The 21,056-nt window shown below is 45.6% G+C and overlaps 1 long non-coding RNA gene across 1 annotated transcript in view; it reads left to right on the top strand.

The window, feature by feature from the left end:
* The window catches only part of LOC130123063 (uncharacterized), a 58,899-nt gene extending 38,064 nt beyond the window's left edge, over positions 1–20,835 (top strand). The window contains exon 3 of the long non-coding RNA XR_008811282.1: positions 17,932–20,835. This is a non-coding gene — a long non-coding RNA (uncharacterized LOC130123063). The remainder of the gene's footprint in view (positions 1–17,931) is intronic.
* The last annotated feature ends 221 nt before the right edge of the window (positions 20,836–21,056 follow it).

Here is a 21,056-nt window from a genome sequence, read left to right as displayed (position 1 = left end):
GGACAGGGAACAGAGGAGCTTCATATCCATAGGCACACTGAAAGGGGGAGAGACCAGATGAGGAACATGGGAGAGAGTTGTGTGCATACTCAACCCAGGTGAGCTGACTGCTCCATGTGTTGGGGCTCTGGGAGGCGAGGCAACGCAGGCTGGTCTCCAGCTCTGTCTGACTGTTGGTTTGGGGATGGTGGCCAGATGAGAGGCTGACGGATGCTCCCAGGAGTGAACAGAAAGCCCGCCAGAACTTTGCCACAAACTGCCGGCCCCGGTCAGACACAATGTCCCTGGGGAAGCCATGGAGGCGAAAAACATGATGCAGCATCACCTCGGCTGTCTCCTTGGTCGAGGGCAACTTGGGCAAGGGAACAAAATGGACCATCTTTGAAAATCTATCCACCACCGTGAGGATGGTGGTGTTAGCTTCGGCAGGGGGGAGACCAGTCACAAAGTCCACGGAGATGTCTGACCAGGGTCGATGTGGCAGAGGGAGTGGGCGAAGCTGACCAGAAGCTGGGCGTCGGGAGACCTTACTGCAAGCACACACCGGACAGGCTGCCACGTACTCTGTCACCTCCTTCTCCATGACCGGCCACCAGAACCGCTGTCGTATGACGAGCAAGGTCCTGCGTACTCCAGGGTAACAGGAGGATAACCGGGAAGAGTGGGCCCAGTGGATGACCTCTGAACGCAAGACAGGAGGCACAAACAGCCGGTTCGGCGGGCAGCCGGCTGGAGGTTGACAGTTCACATTGGCCTCGTTGACCCTTCTCTCAATGTCCCAAGTGACAGAACCCACAACCACGAGGGAGGAAGAATGAGAGTAGGATCTTTACAAGAGTTCTCGGAGGGAAACAAATGGGAGAGAGCATCGCGCTTTAAGTTCTTGGAACCAGGGCAATAGGACATGGTGAAATGGAACCAGTTGAAAAAGAGAGCCCACCTTGCCTGACGAGAGTTGAGCATCTTGGCCGTCCTCAAGTACTCAAGGTTTTTATGATCCGTCCAGATGAGAAAAGGCTGTTTGGTCCCTTCCAACAAGTGCCTCCACTTCTCCAATGCCGCCTTGATGGCAAGCAGTTCACGGTTGCCAACAACATAGTTTCTCTCAGAGGCCGACAGCTTACGGGAAAGAAAGGCACAGGGGTGTAGCTTATTGTCCTTAGCCGACCTCTGAGAGAGAACAGCTCCCACCCCCACATTGGAGGGATCCACCTCCACCACAAACTGCAGGTTGGGGTCAGGCAACGTGAGGACAGGAGCTGAGGTGAAGCTGGTCTTCAGTCTCTGGAAAGCGAGCTCAGCCCCGGGGGTTCCACTGGAAGCTAGGCTTAGAAGAGGTCAGTGCCTGAAGGGGGGCAGCAACAGAACTAAAATTTCTGATGAACTTTCTGTAAAAGTTAGCAAACCCCAGGAATCGTTGAACCTCCTTACGGCTAGTGGGAGTAAGCCAATTCACAACAGCGCTAACCTTTTCTGGGTCCATCCTGACCTCCCCCTCAGACACAATGAACCTCAGGAAGGACACGAACGGCACGTGAAACTCACACTTCTCAGCTTTGACAAAGAGTTTGTGATGGAGGAGGCGCTGGAGGACCTGCTGGACGTGCTGAATGTGAGTTTGCTCATTAGGGGAGAAGATTAAGATGTCGTCCAGGTAAACAAAAACACACTTATTGAGCATATCCCAGAGGATGTCGTTCACCACCTAAGTCCAAACGGCATGACCAGGTACTCGTAATGACCACTGGGAGTGTGAAATGCGGTCTTCCATTCATCCCCCTCCCTTATTCTAACTAGGTGACAAGCATTCCTTAAGTCCAGTTTAGTGAAAATCTTAGCACCATTTAGTAGTTCAAAAGCAGTGGAAATTAAAGAGAGGGGGTACCTGTTGTGAACGGTGATCTCGTTGAGTCCTCTGTAGGCGAACGGTGATCTCGTTGAGTCCTCTGTAGTCAATGCAAGGCCCCAGGGTTTTATCCTTCTTGTCAATGAAGAAGAACCCAGCACCAGGGGAAGAGGAGGAAGGCCGAATAATCCGTGCATCCAGGGATTCCTCAACGTACTTTCTCATGGCCTGGGTTTCAGGAGCTGACAGGGAATACAGGTGACCCTTGGGTGGTGAAGTTCCGGGGAGCAGGTCAATGGCGCAGTCATAGACCCGGTGCGGAGGCAAGAACATGGCACGGGCTTTGCTAAAAACCTCCTTAAGGTCGTGGTAGCAGACGGGAACCCGGGAAAGGTCGGGAAACTCTGGATCCAAGCTGGGGGAGTTCTGAGAGGTGTTAGGAGATTGAAGCTCTGACAGGAAATGTTGAGAGGGTGAGAAACAGCTCTTTGCACAAGTCTTTCCCCATGAAATTACCTGCCCTGTTTTCCAGTCTATATGGGGGCTGTGGAGTGTGAGCCAGGGGTATCCCAGGATATGTGGATGCTGAGGAGCTCGAAAGACATGAAAGCTGATTCTTTCGGTGTGAGAGTTGGGAAAAGACAGGTGCAGTGACTGAGTGTGATGGGTGACCTTACATAATAGCCTGCCGTCCAGAACACTGGCATCCAGGGGCTGGTTGACGCGGAAGGTTTTGAGGCCCAGCTTCCTGGCTAGTCCATTAGGTTAGCATGTGAGCCGGAATCAACTAGGACTGGATGCTTAAGAGAAAACGCAGGGGAGATGAGAGACACTAGAGGTTGCAAACGAGAGGGATTAGAAACAGTCAAAGTACAGCTCACCAGTGCCCTCACCTTCACTGGCTAGCCCAGTCTTTTAATGGACAGAAGGTGATGAAGTGGCCCAGTTGGCCACAGTAGATGCAGTGACCCTCTGAAACTCGTCGCTGGCATTCCTCTGGGGTCAGGTGGGTTCGGCCAAGCTGTATAGGTTCCTCCATGTCTGGGGGAGGCGCTGTGATAGAGTAAGCAAGAGGAGTGCGTCGCCAGGAAGAAGAAGAAGAAGAGCTGCTGACCTGTTGCCTCCGCTGGAGCGACAGGGAACTGCAGGGTCTGTTTCTGCCTTCCTCTCTCTCATACAGATGCTTGTCAATCTTTATAGCCAGGGCTATAAGGGAATCCAGCTCTGCAGGTAGGTCCAGGGGTCCAGGGGGGCTAATTGGTCTTTGAGAGTGTCAGAAAGTCCATGAAGAAATGCATCAAACAAGGCTGGCTGGTTCCAATCACTCTCTGCTGCTAGAGTGCGGAACTCTATGGCGTAATCAGAGACCCTCTTCTTACCCTGTCGCAATCTCACCAGGGCTCGGGCTGCCTCCTGTCCAGGGGCTGTCTGCTGGAAGATCTGGGTGAAAGTCTTGGAGAACAGCGACAGTGAATTGCAGACAGGTGATTTCGACTCCACTCTGCCGTCGCCCAGGCCTCCGCTCTCCCAGTCAGGTGAGAAATAATGTATGCAATCTTTGAGTGGTCAGAGGGCAAGGCAGTAGCCTGAAGCTCAAAATGGAAATCACACTGGGTTAGAAAAGCTCTGTGGTCACCTGTGCCTCCGGAGAAACTCTCTGGTTTGGAAAGGTGAAGAGGTAGGGATGGAGTGGCAGGCGCAGGAGAAGCAGCATCAGACCCAGAACCAGGAGGTGCCGCCGGTGTCAATTCGCCAGAGCCCGGCGGGATCTGCATCTTCCGCATTTGGTCAAAGAGATGGTTGAGCTGGGTTCCGAAAGCTGCCAAGAGAGACTCCTGACGGTCTGTCAGTTCCTTCACTTCATGGCGAAGAGGACTCATCTGTTCATCTTGACTCTGGATCTTGTGAACCTGTGCCCGGAGCACAGAGCGTACTATATCTGAGTCCGCTGAGTCCATGTTATGGCCAGTTTGTACTGTCAGTACTGAACCACAGGCTTGGACTCAAAACACAGACTCAGTTCACAAAAATCAGTCCTTTTAATAAAAATGAGGTCGGTACACAGGTGATCAGATAACAAGGCAACAGTGTCCAAATCGGCAGGCGAAAGGTGAGGTCAAAAAAGGCAAAAACAGGTCAGGAAACTATAGGGCTTAAGAAACTCACACAAGGGGAAAAATGCTGGAACGCTGTCACAAGGAACAAGACGACTGGCACAGAAGGAAGGGAACACTAAGACAATATACTCTGGAGGAGGGGAGACAATGAGATACAGGTGCAACACATTAGGGGCAGGGCAGGTAATCAAACAGGAGGGAGACACATGAGGGTAAAGGACCTGAAACGAGACAAGAGGTGAGTATCAAAATAAAACAGGAAATACAAGACAAAGAACACTAGGAGCAACAAAAGATAACTTAACTATCCAGACGGTTTGTGACAGTATCGGGTCCAGCGGACAGGTAGTGGGATGAGAGTCCAGCAGAAGCTTGGAAACTTCCTCCCCAGTCAGGGGGGAGACTGAGGTGAGTGAGGCACTGTTAGCTGGAGGTGGCACACAGAGTTGGTCAGGCTCAGAGAACTGGTTACTGATGCAGAAACCTTATCAGTAAAGTATGAGACAAACATGTCAGGAGTGAGCAGAGTGGAGGTAGGAGGAGAAGGCTGATTGAGGAGTGAGTTAAAAGCAAAAACACATTTTTCAAGCATCTGCGGATGCCCATCAAGACGGCATCCGGCATAAAATCTTTGCCAAATCAAATATGCAGATCATAAATCAGATTTCCATACTGGATCGGTCGAGGCTCGGGTTACCAACGACCGCCACTGGTACTGTTAGCCAGCAGGGTGCCAGTGGCAACTATGCTACTGTTGGGCGAAGGAGAATGAGAGGGGAAAGGCATGTTCAGAGACCGCGAGAGAGGAAGAAGGGTAGGAGTGTGGAGGTGAGAGTCAGAACTTTGAATGTTGGCACTATGACTGGTAAAGGGAGAGAGCTGGCTGATATGATGGAGAGAAGAAAGGTAGGCGTACTGTGTGTGCAAGAGACCAGGTGGAAGGGGGGTAAGTTCAGGAGTATCGGAGGTGGGTTCAAACTCTTCTACCATGGTGTGAATGGGAGGAGAAATGGGGTAGGGGTAATTCTGAAGGAAGAGTATGTCAAGAGTGTGCTGAAGGTGAAGAGAGTGTCAGACAGAGTGATGAGTATGAAGCTGGAAATTGAAGGTGTATTGCTGAATGTTATCAGTGCATATGCCCCGCAAGTTGGGTGTGAGATGGAAGAGAAAGAAGAATGTTGGAGTGAGTTGGATGAAGTGGTGGGAGAGGGTACCCAAGGAGGAGAGTGTGGTGATTGGAGTGGACTTCAATGGGCATGTTGGTAAAGGGATCAAGGTGATGAGGTGATGGGTAGATATGGTGTCATAGAGAGAAATGTGGAAGGACAGATGGTTGTGGATTTAGCGAAAAGGATGGAAATGGCTGTGGTCAATACATATTTCAAGAAGAGGGAGGAACGCAGGGTTACGTAAAAGAGTGGAGGAAAGTGCACACAGATGGACTATATCTTATGTAGAAGGCGCAATCTAAAAAGAATTGAAGACTGCAAGGTGGTGACAGGGGAGAACGTAGCTAGGCAGCATCAGATGGTGGTCTGTAGGATGGCTTTGGAGACCAAGATGAGTAAGCGAGTGAAAACACAGCCAAAGATCAAATGATGGAAGTTGAAGAAGGAAGACTATTGTGTGGAGTTCCGGCAGGAGTTAAGACAGGCACTGGGTGGTAGTGAAGAGTTGCCCGATGGCTGGACAACCACTGCAGAAATAGTGAGGGAGACAGTGAGGAAGGTACTTGGTGTGTCATCCGGACAGAGGAAGGAAGACAATGAGACTTGGTGGTGAAATGAGGAAGTACGACAAAGTATACAGAGGAAGAGATTGGCAAAGAAGAAGTGGGATAGTCAGAGAGATGAAGAAAGTAGACAGGAGTACAAGGAGATGCAGCGTAAAGTGAAGAGAGAGATGGCAAAGGCAAAGGCATGAGGTGAGTTGTATGAGAGGTTAGACACTAAGGAAGGAGAAAAGGACTTGTACCGATTGGCTAGACAGAGGGGCTGAGCTGTGAAGGATGTGCAGCGGGTTAGGGCGATCAAGGATAGAGATGGAAATGTGCAGACAAGTGAGGAGAGTGTGCTGAGAAGGTGGAAGGAGTCCATTGAGGGGTTGATGAATGAAGACAATGAGAGAAAGAAGGTTGGACGATGTGGGGATAGTGAATCAGGAAGTGCGGTGGATAAGGAAGGACAAAGTGAGGGCAACTGTGAACAGGACGAAGAGTGGAAATGCAGTCCTAATGACATACCTGTGGAGGAATGGAGATGTTTAGGAGAAATGGCAGTGGGGTTTGTAACTAGACACAATCTTGGAAAGTGAGAGGATGCTTGAGGAGTGGAGAATAAGCATACTGGTACCAATTTTCACGAATAGGGGTGATGTGCAGAAATGTAGCAACTACAGAGGTATAAAGTTGATCAGCCACAGCATGAAGATATGGGAACGAGTAATAGAAGCTAGGTTAAGAGGAGAGGTGATGATCAGCGAGCAGCAGTATGGTTTCATGCCATGAAAGAGCACCACAGATGTGATGTTGGCTTTGAGAATGTTGATGGAGAAGTATGGACAAGGCCAGAAGGAGTTACACTGTATCTTTGTGGATTTAGAGAAAGCATATGACAGGGTGCCGAGAGAGGAAGTGTGGTATTACATGAGGAAGTAAGGAGTGGCAGAGAAGTATGTAGGAGTGGTGCAGGATATGTATGAGGGCAGTGTGACAATGGTGAGGTGTGCGATAGGAATGACAGCTGGGTTCAAGGCGGAGGTGGGATTACATCAAGGATCGGCTCTAAGCCCTTTCTTGTTTGCAGTGGTGATGGACAGGTTGATGGACGAGATCAGGCAGGAGTCTCAGTGGACTATAATGTTTGCGGATGATATTGTGATCTGTAGTGAGAGTAGGGTGCAGGTGGAGGAGAGCCTGGAGAGGTGGACGTATGCACTGGAGAGAAGAGGAATGAAAGTCAGTAGGAGCAAGACAAAATACAATGCTTGTATAAATTCTGTTTTATTTACAGCTGATTGGCAATTCCATAAGCCAAAAGGAGGAGGAGGAGGAGTGAGTAGAGGAGGCTTTCCTGAGTAAATAGAGGTTCTCAGGGTTGCATTATCGGAGACAGATGTGATTTTTTTCAATAACCTTAAATGACAGGGATGTCTTTGTAGCACATGGTGATACCTACTATATCTGCTAACTATATCTACTATATCTACTAACTATGTCTACTATATCTATTAACTATACTATATCTACTAATTATATCTACTATATCTACTATATCTATTAACTATACTATATCTACTAACTATATCTACTGTATCCACTAACTATATCTACTAACTATACTATATCTATTAACTATATCTGCTATAGCTACTAACTATATCTATTAACTATATCTAAGATATCTATTAACTATATCTACTATATCTACTAACTATATCTACTATATCTATTACCTATATCTACTATATCTACGAACTATATCTACTATATCTACTAACTATATCTACTATATCTATTAACTATATCTACGAACTATATCTACTATATCTACTAACTATATCTACTATATCTATTAACTAGATCTACTATATCTACTAACTATATCTACTATATCTATTAACTATATCTACTATAGCTACTAACAATATCTACTATATCTATTAACTATATCTACTATATCTACTAACTATATCTACTATATCTATTAACTAGATCTACTATATCTACTAACTATATCTACTATATCTATTAACTATATCTACTATAGCTACTAACAATATCTACTATATCTATTAACTATATCTACTATATCTACGAACTATATCTACTATATCTACTAACTATATCTACTATATCTATTAACTAGATCTACTATATCTACTAACTATATCTACTATATCTATTAACTATATCTACTATAGCTACTAACAATATCTACTATATCTATTAGCTATATCTACTATATCTACTGTATCTACTAACTATATCTACTAACTATATCTACTATATCTATTAACTATACTATATCTACAAACTATTCTGTCTACTATATCTATTCACTATATCTACTATAGCTACTAACTATATCTACTATATCGATTAGCTATACTATACTTCTGTATCTGCTAACTATATCTATTGTATCTACTAACTATATCTACTGTATCTGCTAACTATATCTACTATATCTACTAACTATATTTACTATATCTGCTAGCTATATTTACTGTATCTATTATAGCTACTATATTTCTATTAACTATATCTACTATATCAACCAACTGTATCTACTGTATCTACTAACAGTATCTACTAACTATATCTACTATATCTATTAACTATATCTACTATACTAAATATATATGCTATATCTAATGTATCTACTAACTATACTATATCTACTAACTATATCTGCTATATCTACTAACTATTTCGACTATATCTATCAACTGTATCTACTATATCTATTAACTATATCTACTATATCTACTGTATCTACTAATAGTATCTACTAACTATACCTACTATATCTACTAACTATATCTATTGTATTGTATCTATTGTATTATACAGTTTGAGAGACGAGATCAGGCAAGAGTCTCTGTGGACTATGATGGTTGTGGATGACATTTTGATCTGTAGTGAGAGTAGGGAGCAGGTTGAGAGCCTGGAGAGGTGGAGGTATGCACTGGAGAGAAGAGGAATGAAAGTCAGTAGGAGAAAGACGAAATACCTATGCGTGAATGAGAGGGAGGACAGTGGAATGGTGAGGTTGCAAGGAGTAGAGGTGAAGAAGGTATATGAATTTAAAACCTTGGGGTCGACCGTCCAAAGTAACGGGAAGTGTGGAAGAGAGGTGAAGAAGAGAGTGCAGGCAGGGTGGAGTGGATGGAGAAGAGTGTCAGGAGTGATTTGTGACAGAAGGGTACCAGCAAGAGTTAAAGGGAAGGTTTATAAGATGGTAGTGAGACCAGCTATGTTGTATGGTTTGGAGACAGTGGCACTGATGAAAAGACAGGAGGTGGAGCTGGAGGTGGCAGAGTTGAAAATAAGATTTTCATTGGGAGTGATGAAGAAGGACAGGATTAGTAACGAGTATATTAGAGGGACAGCTCAGGTTGGACAGTTTGGAGCAAAGCAAGAGAGACAAGATTGAGATGGTTTGGACGTGTGTGGAGGAGAGATGCTGGGTATATTGGGAGAAGGATGCTGAATATGGAGCTGCCAGGGAAGAGGAGAAGAGGAAGGCCAAAGAGGAGGTTTATGGATGTGGTGAGGGAGGACATGCAGGTGGCTGGTGTGACAGAGGAAGATGCAGAGGACAGGAAGAGATGGAAACGGATGATCCACTGTAGCGCCCCCGAACAGGAGCAGCTGAAAATAGTAGTAGTAGTAGTAGACTGTATCTACTGTATCTACTAAAAGTATCTACTATATCCATCCATTGTCCAAGCCGCTTATCCCAACCAGGGTCAAGGGGGATTCTGGAGCCTGTCCCAGCAGTCATAATAATATGTACTAGTATAACTATTAACTGTAACTAGTATAACTATTAACTGTAACTAGTATAACTATTAACTGTAAATAGTATAACTACTAACTGTAACTAGTATAACTACTAACTGTAAATAGTATAACTACTAACTGTAACTAGTATAACTACTAACTGTAAATAGTATTACTGCTAACTGTAAATAGTATAACTGCTAACTGTAAATAGTATAACTACTAACTGTAACTAGTAACTTTTACCTTAGAGGGAAGGTTTCACACCTCATGTTGTAAAACTGCCAGTGTGGAAACTTAAGTCACATAAATATACTAAAGAAAGCAAACTTCTTCTTTTTTTTTTTTTTTTGGAAAACTTTATTTTCAATTTTCTAGTTTTTTGAACAGGTATACAATACACATGAACCACAACAACAACAACAACAAAGAAACATGTAGGAATTCCCCCTCCCCCCCAAAGCTCAATGGGGGGAAAAAGGACTATGCAGGGATTTCTTATTCCAATTCCACATAATAACTATGTTTTTAAAGTTTATATAAAGTTGTACACATATCTCTAACTATTGTCGTTATAACCAGGTAAAAAAAAAGTACATTCAATAAAATGGAAAACCTTCAATAAAGTCTATGAAAGGACTCCAGGTCAAAGTAAAGTTTTACATATTTTATACCGGAGCTTTTCTAAAGGTAGAAAGAACAGCACCTCCCTTAACCACTGCAAAAATGATGGAGCGTTATTCCACATGCAGTTAAATAGGACACGTCTGCGTGCTACTAATGAAGCAAATGCTAGAACATGTGCCTGCAAAGTTGTGACCTTACAGTTAGGGGGCAGTGTGCCAAAGATGGCTGTGTGAAAGTCAGGGGTTATGGTCTGTTTACAGATATGTGAGAATACATTAAATATCTGTCCCCAATAACTGTTGAGGGAAGGGCATGTCCAGAACATGTGTCCCACCGAGGCTGGACTATGGCTGCACCTCGGACACCAAGGGTCTGTGGTGGGAAAGATTCTGGCAAGCTTGTCCCCCGAGTAGTGACGACGGTGAAGCACCTTAAACTGAATTAACCCATGTCGTATACACAATGAGGAGGTGTGTATACAAGTTAAGCTGTCCCGCCATGCCTCTTCAGAAAACTCTACACCAAAATCTTTCTCCCATGCAGTTTTTGTTTTGTCCCAGGATATCTGTTTCAATCCCTGTATCAATGTGTAGATTATAGAGACCTGTCTCTTCCCAAAGGGATCCATCTCTAGAATAACATCTAATTGGCTCATGGGTGGCAGATATGGAAATGAGGGAAACACTTTCTTGACAAAACTACGGATTTGAAGGTGTCTAAAAAAATGGGATCTGGGTATGTTATGGTCTTTGGTAAGCGTTTCAAATGAGGTGAATGTTCCATCTTTAAATAGATCACAGAAAAACACCAGTCCATTTCTATCCCAATGTTGAAATGTGTTATCTAACACAGATGACAAGAAGAATTGATTATTTGCTACTGGGAAAAGACCGCTAGCATGCTTTAGTCTAGAATGCCTCCTAAACTGGAGCCATATCCTAAGTGAAGCTTTAACCAGCAGGTTTGGTATTTGTATGTTGGGGTTATGTGGTAGTGGAGATGTGAGTATCAGTAAAGGATTGGATAAGACTTCCATGTGAACCCAATCTGTACCCTGTTGATTCTTATATGTAAATGCCCAAAGTAAAAGTTTTACAATGTCCGCAGCCCAGTAGTAACAAATAAAGTTAGGCCAGCCTAATCCCCCTGTCTCCTTAGGGACCTCCAAGTATATTTTCTTCATCCTGGGGTTTGAATTGTTCCAGATGAATGATGAAATTTATCTAGTTGTTGAAAAGTTGTCCTGGGTATGAATATGGGAGTCATTTGAAAAAGATAGAGAAATCTGGATAAGACTATAGTCATAGTCATTTTGACTATATTAATGCGGCTCGCTAATGAAATTGGTAGCGTTGACCACTTTTTAAAATCTTGTTTTGTTCGTTCTATTAGTGTTTTAAAGTTATGGTTATATAACCTCCCCATTGTATGGAGGACTTTGATTCCTAAATATGTAAATACATTGTGTTCAAGTTTAAATGGAAAGCTAGAGTAGTCTCTATCAGTGTGGTTAATCAGAAAAAGCATGCTCTTTGAATAGTTTATCTTATAACCTGACAGGCGACCAAAGTTATCCAGGGCAAGTAATAGTCTTGGTATGGCTTCTATTGGGTTGGATATATATAACAACAGGTCATCTGCATAAAGTGATACCTTATGCCATTTACCGCCTCGTGAGATACCTTTAATGCCGTCCTCTGCCCTAAGAGCTATAGCGAGTGGCTCAACTGCCAAATTGAGCAGGTAAGGAGAGAGGCTGCAGCCCTGTCTGCAGCCCCTATGGAGCGAAAAATAATCAGAAATAATATTATTCGTCCGCACTGTGGCTGTCGGTGAGCAATACAGTATTTTAACCCATGCTAGGGATGATGAACCAAGGCCAAACCTTTCTACAACAGCAAATAGATATTGCCATTCGATGCGGTCAAATGCCTTCTCAGCATCTAAAGAAATCACTACTTCTGTCTGTTCTACGGAATGTGGTGTGTACAGTACAATAAATAGGTGGCGCATGTTATAGAATGACTGCCTGCCTGGTATAAAACCAGTTTGATCAGGGTTAACAACCGTTGGGACTACATTTTCAATACGGGTGGCCAAGATTTTTGTACGGATTTTGTCGTCGCAATTCAACAAGCTTACAGGGCGGTAGGAGCCACACAGTAGGAGATCTTTGTCTTTTTTAAGCAACACTGATATGATTGCCTGCATCATAGTTTGGGGCAATTTCTGCTGGTTAAAAATTTCCTGATACAACAGGTTAAGTACCGGTGCCAGCTTGGTAGCAGATTCTTTATACATTTCAATTGTGAAACCATCCGGACCCGGTGCTTTGTTGCTCTGCATGGATTTAATTGCTTGTATCACTTCCTGTGTTGATATCTCTCTGTCTATCTGTGCTCTGTACTCAAGGGCAAATTTTGGTATGGTCAGACCGTCTAAAAAAGTGAAAATATGTGACAAGTCGCTGGGTGGTTTTGAACTATAAAAGGTAATATAAAATTGTTTAAACTGGTTATTGATGGTGTCAGGGTTGGTAGTCTTCACCCCAGCTGCTGTGCAAATTTCAGGAATATTGTTAACCTGATGGGCTAATAGTTTTCCAGCTTTCTCTCCATGCTCATGAAATGTCTGTTGATTTAAAGAATAATTGTTCTGTTTGTTTAATGGAGAGATTGTCGAATTCTGTTTTTAATAATAATTTTGTCTTATAAAGCTCAGGTGTTGCGGAATCAGCATATGAACGGTCCACTTCCGCTATACTATGGGACAGTCCTGTTAGACGTTGTTTGTGTTTCTTTCTCTCATGTGCTGTGTATGAGATTATTTGGCCTCTAAGGTAGGCTTTGAGAGCCTCCCAAACAATGTTAGTGGCATGTCCGGAGTGTGGTTGAATTCCATAAAGATATCTATCTGCTGGGAGAGAACATTTTTAAAGAAGTCCCTGGACAGTAATAGAGGATCAAGTCGCCAGGTGCGTTGGGGTTTAGGGCGGTCTAGGAAGCCTATATCTAGCTGTACAGGACTATGATCCGAAATAACAATGCTGTTGTATTGGCTCCCCCTAACCATAGGAAGGACCCTACTATCCAGGAGAAACAAATCAGTCCTGGAGTAAGAATGGTGCACTCGGGAAAAAAGGAGTATTGTTTAGTAGTTGGGTTGTTTCTTTTTTAGGGATCGAACAGAGAGTAGGATTCCATAAATGAATGGATGACAGCGCCTGCCTTCGGAATTTGACTGTTAGGTCTTGGGTTTGATCTGTCCAAATATGGATGCAATACACAATTAAACTCTCCCTCAATATCAGCTGGTAATTATTTAGGTCTGGGAGGGCTGCTATGAAACCAGAGGAACAAAGTGGGTCATCCCAGTTTGGTCCATATACATTTGCATTAGCAAATGTATATGGACCAAATATAGTATCATCATCGCGGGGTCGAGTATTAATGTCCTCCTTCTTGGTCTTTGTGGGTCTTCAGGTGGGCGAAGAGGTCAATCCTGGAGCCGCATATTTTGGTGCCATGTGGGCAGGGGTGGGCGGTGGTAATTGTGGGATTGGTTTGGGCCTTTTTGGTGGAAACTCCCTCCTTTCGGAGTCTGTGCTTGTCTTCTGCAGCATGTCGGAGATCATTATTATAAAGTGCAGCTCCTTCCCGGACAAGTTTTCTCCAGGTCGCCCTGTTGGTTGCTGTGTCCTCCCAGGTCTTAGGGTCTATGTGGCATTTTTTGATGTTTGTTCGGATGTTATCCTTATACGTTTTCTTTTGACCACCCAGGGCAAGTTGTCCTGTGAGAAGCTGGGAGTATAGGACTTGTTTTGGAAGGCGAGAGTCAGGCATACGGATGACATGGCCAGTCTATGAGCTGGTGTTGGGCAATGGTGGCATAGATAGCGGGAATGTTAGCCTCCTCCAGGATGCTGGTGTTGGTGCGTCTATCTTCCCAGGTGATCTTGAGGATTTTTCAGAGGCATCTCTGATGATGTGCCTCTAGTGCCTTCAGGTGCCTGCTGTATGTGGTCCAGGATTCTGATCCATACAGTAAGATGGGCAACACTACCACTTTGTAGACCAGAATTTTCATTCTTGCCTGGAGGTCGCGGTTTTCAAAGACCCTTTTCCTCAGTCTTGAGAAAACCCCACTGGCACAGCTGAGGCGGTGGTGTATTTCCTCATCAATATTAGCTTTGGAGGATAGGAGGCTTCCGAGGTATGTAAAGTGGTCCACATTTTCCAGTCTGGTTTTGTCAACATAGATAGTTGAGGGTGGAGCAGGGTTATTTGTGTTGGGTGGTGGCTGGTAGAGGATCTGGGTCTTTTTTATGTTAAGGGCCAGACCAAGCTGCTTGTATGCCTTGGCAAAAGCATCCAGAATGCACTGTAGGTCCTCTTCTGAATGAGCCACAAGGGCACTGTCATCGGCATACTGCAGCTCCATGATGGATATGGTGGTGGTTCTGCTTTTAGCCCTGAATCTGTTGATGTTCAGGAGTTGTCCGTCGGTTCTGTACATGATTCTGACTCCTTGTGGCAGGTGTTTACCCATAAGACGGAGGATAGCAGAAATGAAAATGGAGAACAGGGTAGGAGCAATGACACAGCCTTGCTTGACTCCAGTGTGAACCCTGAAGGGTTCCGTTTCATCTCCACTGCCACTGAGTGCTGTGGCTGACATATTATCATGCAATAGTCTCAGTATTCGGATGTATTTGTCCGGGCAGCCAATTTTTACCAGAACCAGCCACAGAGCCTGACGGTTCACAGAGTCAAAGGCTTTGGTGAGGTCTATGAAGGCCATGTATAGTGGTTGATTTTGTTCCCGGCATTTTTCCTGTAGTTGGCGAGCAGTGAAAACCATGTCCATGGTACTTCTAGTTGGGCGAAATCCACTCTGAGACTCAGGGAGAATGTTTTCTGACAGGGGGAGGAGTCTATTAGCCAAAACCCGGGCGAGAGTTTCCCCAGTGGTGGATAGGAGGGAAATGCCACGGTAATTTCTGCAGTCTGCCTTGTCTCCCTTCTTAAAGATGGAGACAATGAGGGCATCCGTAAGTTGTGCAGGGATCTTCCTTTTTCCATATTTTGAGGAGCAGCGCGTGGATGTGACTAAGGAGAACTGGCCCACCATCCTTCAGGATTTCTGCTGGAATGCTGTCAGGTCCAGTGGCCTTGTGGTTCTTCATCTTCCTTATGGCATCCTGCACCTCGTTCCGACTGGGTGGTGCTCCCATATTCTCATTTATGGGTTGTTGAGGGAGTTGGTGAAGAGCCTCCATCTCAGTAGTTGTGTCCCTGTTCAGTAGCTCCTCATAATGCTCTTTCCATCTGTTGGTAATTGATTCATTGTCTTTCAGCAGCATTAGCCCATCTTTGGAGCGAAGGGGGGCTAGGCAACGGTGGCTGGGGCCATATACCGCTCTTGTGGCATCGAAGAAACCTCTGGTATCCCCACAGTCAGCAAGCTGCTGGATCTCCAGAGCCTTCCTTGTCCACCACTGGTTCTTCAGTTGCCTAACCCGAGATTGAACAGCTGCCTTTGCTATGGCCTGGGCTACTCTTTTAGCCTTGCAGTTGATGTCATTTTGCCAGGCAATGAAGGTTTGCCGCTTGATGTCCATGAGCTGTTGGATTTCGTTCTCATTCTCATCATACCTGTCTTGATGTTTTCGGGTTTTGTAACCAAGAGTGCTTTTACAGGAGTTCATGGTGATAGACTTAAGTAGGTCCCAGTGTGTATCAATATCTTCTGGATATTGCGTGGGCAGAGCAGTGCTGAGAGTAGCCTGGAGCTGTTCTCGAAAGGTGGTGTCACCCAGCCGTTCGATGTTGAGCTTTGGCCGGCACTGTCTTTTTTGCACCCTTCTTTTCCGCGTGAGACTGATGGACATAATGGAGCGGATGAGGCGGTTGTCCGCCCAGCAGTCATCCGCACTGGTCATCGCTCTGGTGTTGAGCACATCATGGCAGTCTTTGGTGCGGACGACTATGTAATCGATGAGGTGCCAGAGCTTAGAGCGAGGATGCGTCCAGGATGTTTTGAGTTTATTCTTTTGGTGGAAAAGTGTGTTGGTGATGACCAGGCTGTGTTCTGAGCACTTTGATAGCAGTAATATGCCGTTGGAGTTCGTGTTGCCCACTCCTTCCTTCCCGATTGTACCTCTCCATAGATTGTGGTTTCGTCCCACCCTCGCATTGAAGTCTTCAAGCAGAATTAGCTTGTCCTCCTTGGGGACTTTGGTTAAGATGTTGTCCAGGTCAGCATAGAAGGCCTCCTTCACTTCATCCTGTGCATCAAGTGTTAGAGCGTAGGCACTAACAACAGTGGCCTTTTGGCCACCTGCAAGCGTCAGGCGTATGGACATTAGGCATTCATTGATGCCCACAGGGAGTTCGGAGATGTGGTTGAGGAGGCTGTTCTTAATAGCAAAACCCACACCGTGGATCCTTGGCTCATCAGCAGGTTTTCCTTTCCAGAAGAAAGTGTATCCGCCCTTAATCAGCCAGTCGGGTTTTGGAGAGTACTGCTATATCGATCCGGAATCTCCTTAGCTCCCTGGCGATGATGGCAGTTCGCCTTTCGGGTTGATCACTGTGTTTGTTGTCCATGAGAGTCCGCACGTTCCAGGTTCCAATGTAAGTTTGCTTCTGTTTATGTTTCTGACCGCTTAGTGGTGATCCCTCTGGGTGCGGTAGCCCAGACAGGAGTTTTCGAGGCAGGCTATCTTTAGGGCACCTTTTCCAGCCCCTTCCCCTACTGGGGTGAGCAGGGTGGATCCTAAATAGGGCTGCTCAGTCGTGGGTACAGCTGCCGAAAAGCTCTTTCTGCCTCATCCCAAGAGCTTAGCGACTGAATCAGAGCTGCCAGACTTCACGGTCCTGCCCCCGTCACCACTTCCTGATCGCCACAGGACTTTGTCCGGGATGTTAAACGGTGTGATTCCCTTTCGGGGGGATGCCTGTGCGCGGAATCTTTTAATGTGGGGAGGCTGGTGCACAGGCAGCCTCCACACAGTCCTTGGCATAGAAAGGCCAGGATCCAGTGGCATGGAGACCAAGACAACTGAGGGCCCTTCTTTGCTGCAGCCTTCTTCTACCTTTGCGGGCGTTGTGCTCCTCACAGCCACCATCTTCCACCCGCTCCGCCGTTGAGGACTTAGTTGCTATTAGCCCATAGCTGGGGCAGTGGTTGAGAGAAGCCAGGGCGTGTCCACACACCGGTTCGCCTGCGCGCCTTCTCTCTGGGGCCCACTGCTGCTCCGAGACCGAGATCCCCTACAGTTTGGCCTGGGACCGCAAAGTACCCAGTTACCATGTGTGGCCACGAGGAGGCACTGCAGAAGTCTTGGCGTCGGAGAGGCTGTGTACCGGCAGGAGGAGACTTACAAACTCGGCTCCTCTTTCCACCCCCTACAAGAGGGCTAGCCAGCGGCAGTAGCTAAAAGCAGAAAGTAGCAAGCAGAAGCAGCATGCACTAACTACAAGCACTACTACCCCAGTACTACTGCACTGACGCGTCACACACGCCCTGTGTGCTGCCACACACACACACACACACACACACACACACACACACACACACACACACACACACACACACACACACACATACACACATACAGTTTTGTAAATCCGGATATTTCTAGGGTTTAAATTACTTCAATTCAACGATCAAATCTGTTCCGTCTCAGCGAATTATGTTTCACCCATTGCTAAGCTAAACTGTGTAGTGATGAGTGTGTAAACCTGGATGTGAGTCCCTATTTAGTTCAATATTTCAGTTGTGTAAAGGTTGTTTTTTAACTTCATCGTTTTATGTCATGTTGCATTTTACAGGAGTGGGAAACAAAGGCTGCTGCTTGATACCACCTCACCATGAAGAATATGGACCTGTACTACCACACACCACCACCAACACACACGCACCACCAACACGTACCACCAACACACACCATCAACACACACCACCACCATGCACCACCAACACACACCACCAGCAACACGCACCGCCAACACACACCAACACACACCATCAACACACACCACCCACCACCACCACCAACATGCACCACCAACACGCACCACCAACACACACCACACACCACCACCACCAACATGCACCACCAACACACTCCATCAACACACACCACCACCACACCACACCACCACCAACATGCACCACCAACACACAACAGCACCACACACCAACACACACCACCACCACCACCAACACACACCATCAACACACCTTCAACACACACCACCAACACACACCATCAACACACCACCAACACACACCATCAACACACCACCAAGACTCAACACCAAGACACGCCACCAATACACCACCAACACACCACCAACACACAACCAACACACACCATCAACACACCATCAACACATACCACAAAACACAACCACCAACACACACCACTAACACACAACACCAACACACACCATCAACACACCACCAACACGCCATCAACACACCACCAACACACACCACAAATGCACAACACCAACACATACTATCAACACACCACCAACACACAGTCCAATAAATACACACCACCAACACATAGTCCAGTAAACATACATCACCAACACATAGTCCAATAAACACAATCAATCAACACGCAGTTATCAGACGCTTGTACAAACAGAAGCCATTAGGACATTGATCAAAAATATATTCAACACTAGTATGTTCTGTTAGGTGACATTCCACGTGGATTGCTCCCTCCAGGTTGGGGATGAGCTGTTGCCTCAAGTGAAGGAGTTCAAGTATCTTGGGGTCTTGTTCACGAGTGAGAGTAGGATGGAGCAGGAGATGTGACAGACGGATTGGTGCAGCATCAGCAGTAATGCGAACGTTGTACCGGACCGTTGTGGTGAAGAGGGAGCTGAGACAGAAGGCAAAGCTCTCAATTTACCAGACAGTCTTCGTTCCAACCCTCACCTATGGTCATGAGCTTTGGGTAGTGACCGAAAGGGTGAGATCGCAGATACAAGTAGCTGAAATGAGTTTCCTCCGTAGGGTGTCTGGGCTCAGCCTTAGAGATAGGGTGAGGAGCTCGAACATCCAGAGGGAGCTCAGAGTAGAGCCACTGCTCCTTCGCATCGAACGGAGCCAGTTGAGGTGGTTTGGGCATCTGATTAGGATGTCTCCTGGGCGCCTTCCTTTGGAGGTTTTCCGGGCACGGCCAACTGGGAGGAGACCCCGGGATAGACCCAGAACTCGCTGGAGGGACTACATGTCCAATCTGGCCTGGGAACACCTTGGGATCCCCCAGCAGGAGCTGGAGGGTGTTGCTGGGGAGAGGGACGTCTGGAGTGCCCTACTTAGCTTGCTGCCACCACGACCCGATCCCGGAGAAGCGGCTGAAGATGAATGAATGAATGAAAAATTAATGTTCTGTTAGTTTTATCTGTTTAGATCTTGTCATTTCCCTGACGAATGTTGCAACACACACACACACAGACACACATACACACACACACCAATACAAACGGATAACGACACATTCCTTGTTACAGGAAGGAAGTGGATGTAGTTTACTGTCATTTCATTATGTACCTGCGTACAAGAAAAAACGAAATGCTGTTTCTCCCAGTCCACAGCAGTGCAACAGAAAAGATAAAATATATATATATATCTAAAAACTGTCTAATTTTTTTCCTTTTTCTACCATTTAGAAAGAAAGAGTTTTAAAAGTGTTTTGAGTAGTTTAAATGTTTAGACGGGTTTGGTGACCAGTGGTCCTGTAAGCACAGCAGACATGTAAGCACAGCAGACATGTAAGCACAGCAGGCATGTAAGCACAGCAGACATGTAAGCACAGCGGTCCTGTAAGCACAGCAGACATGTAAGCACAGCGGTCCTGTAAGCACAGCGGTCCTGTAAGTACAGCAGTCCTGTAAGCACAGCAGTCCTGTAAGCACAGCAGTCGTGGTTTCTGCTGCGGTTGTTTCGTGTTCAGCTGAGACGACGAGCCGGACCGTGGAACTGTTATACTGTCATTACTTCTAATTTTATTGAAAATTAAAGGTAATCACAAGAATGTTAACAATGATAAGAATCAAAAGTGACAAAGTCCATTATAGCCGTTGATAACATGTAGAATATCCTGTTTGTAAAGGGGTATAAGATTTGAACAAAACAATGTTAAAGAAGTTAAGAAACGAGACTTAATTAAAACAGTGTTAAATCTGGTTTTGAGAAGTGATTTAAACGTGACACTGAAATGACAAGTAAATGCCAGAAGTCTTCCCATCCGAATATTGATTTTTTTATTTTCAGGAGAATCTGCTTTCTTTGAGTCTCTGTAGTAAAACAGAGGTGTATCTGTTCTCACCATGCTCAACTTTGATAACCTTATTAAGTTATTAATAACCCCAGGCCGTCCCAGGTCCTTTCTGTGTGGCGCTTGCATGTTCTCCCCATGTCTGCGTGGGTTTTCTCCGGGTGCTCCAGTTTCCTCCCACCATCAAAAAGACATGCGCGTTAGGGTTAATACTCCTGCCTGTGCCCCTGAGCAAGGCAATGGAAAGAAGAACTGGAGTTGGTCCCCATGCGCTGCACGGCGGCTGCCCACTGCTGCTACCTACATGGCTAACATGGGTTAAATGCAGAGGATGCATCTCCCCACAGGGATCGGTCTTACTCCTGCTCAGTTCAACAAGTGTAATTGTATTTTGCTATATCAAAAAGTCTTTTGGTCAACAGTTTTTATGTAAATCGTTTGGGTGTATTAAAATCTGTTTTGTACAAAAGCTCATGTGTTTGCTGGAACTTGTTAAACCTGAACCTCCTCTGCTCCTTATAGATGGATAGTTAGACAGACAGACAGACTGACTGATTGTTTATTAGCCACACGAGCAAGGCCGGTGGGATGTGTTTTGGGTACAGCATGTTAAACTCTGCAGCACAGCACATGCATGGACAACAGCAGACACTCCAC

Source organism: Lampris incognitus, chromosome 1 (assembly GCF_029633865.1).
Source record: "Lampris incognitus isolate fLamInc1 chromosome 1, fLamInc1.hap2, whole genome shotgun sequence".
In the NCBI taxonomy this organism is placed as follows: domain Eukaryota; kingdom Metazoa; phylum Chordata; class Actinopteri; order Lampriformes; family Lampridae; genus Lampris; species Lampris incognitus.
The sequence above is the reverse complement of the archived record's forward strand: the minus strand, read 5'-3'. Positions and strand labels throughout refer to the sequence as shown.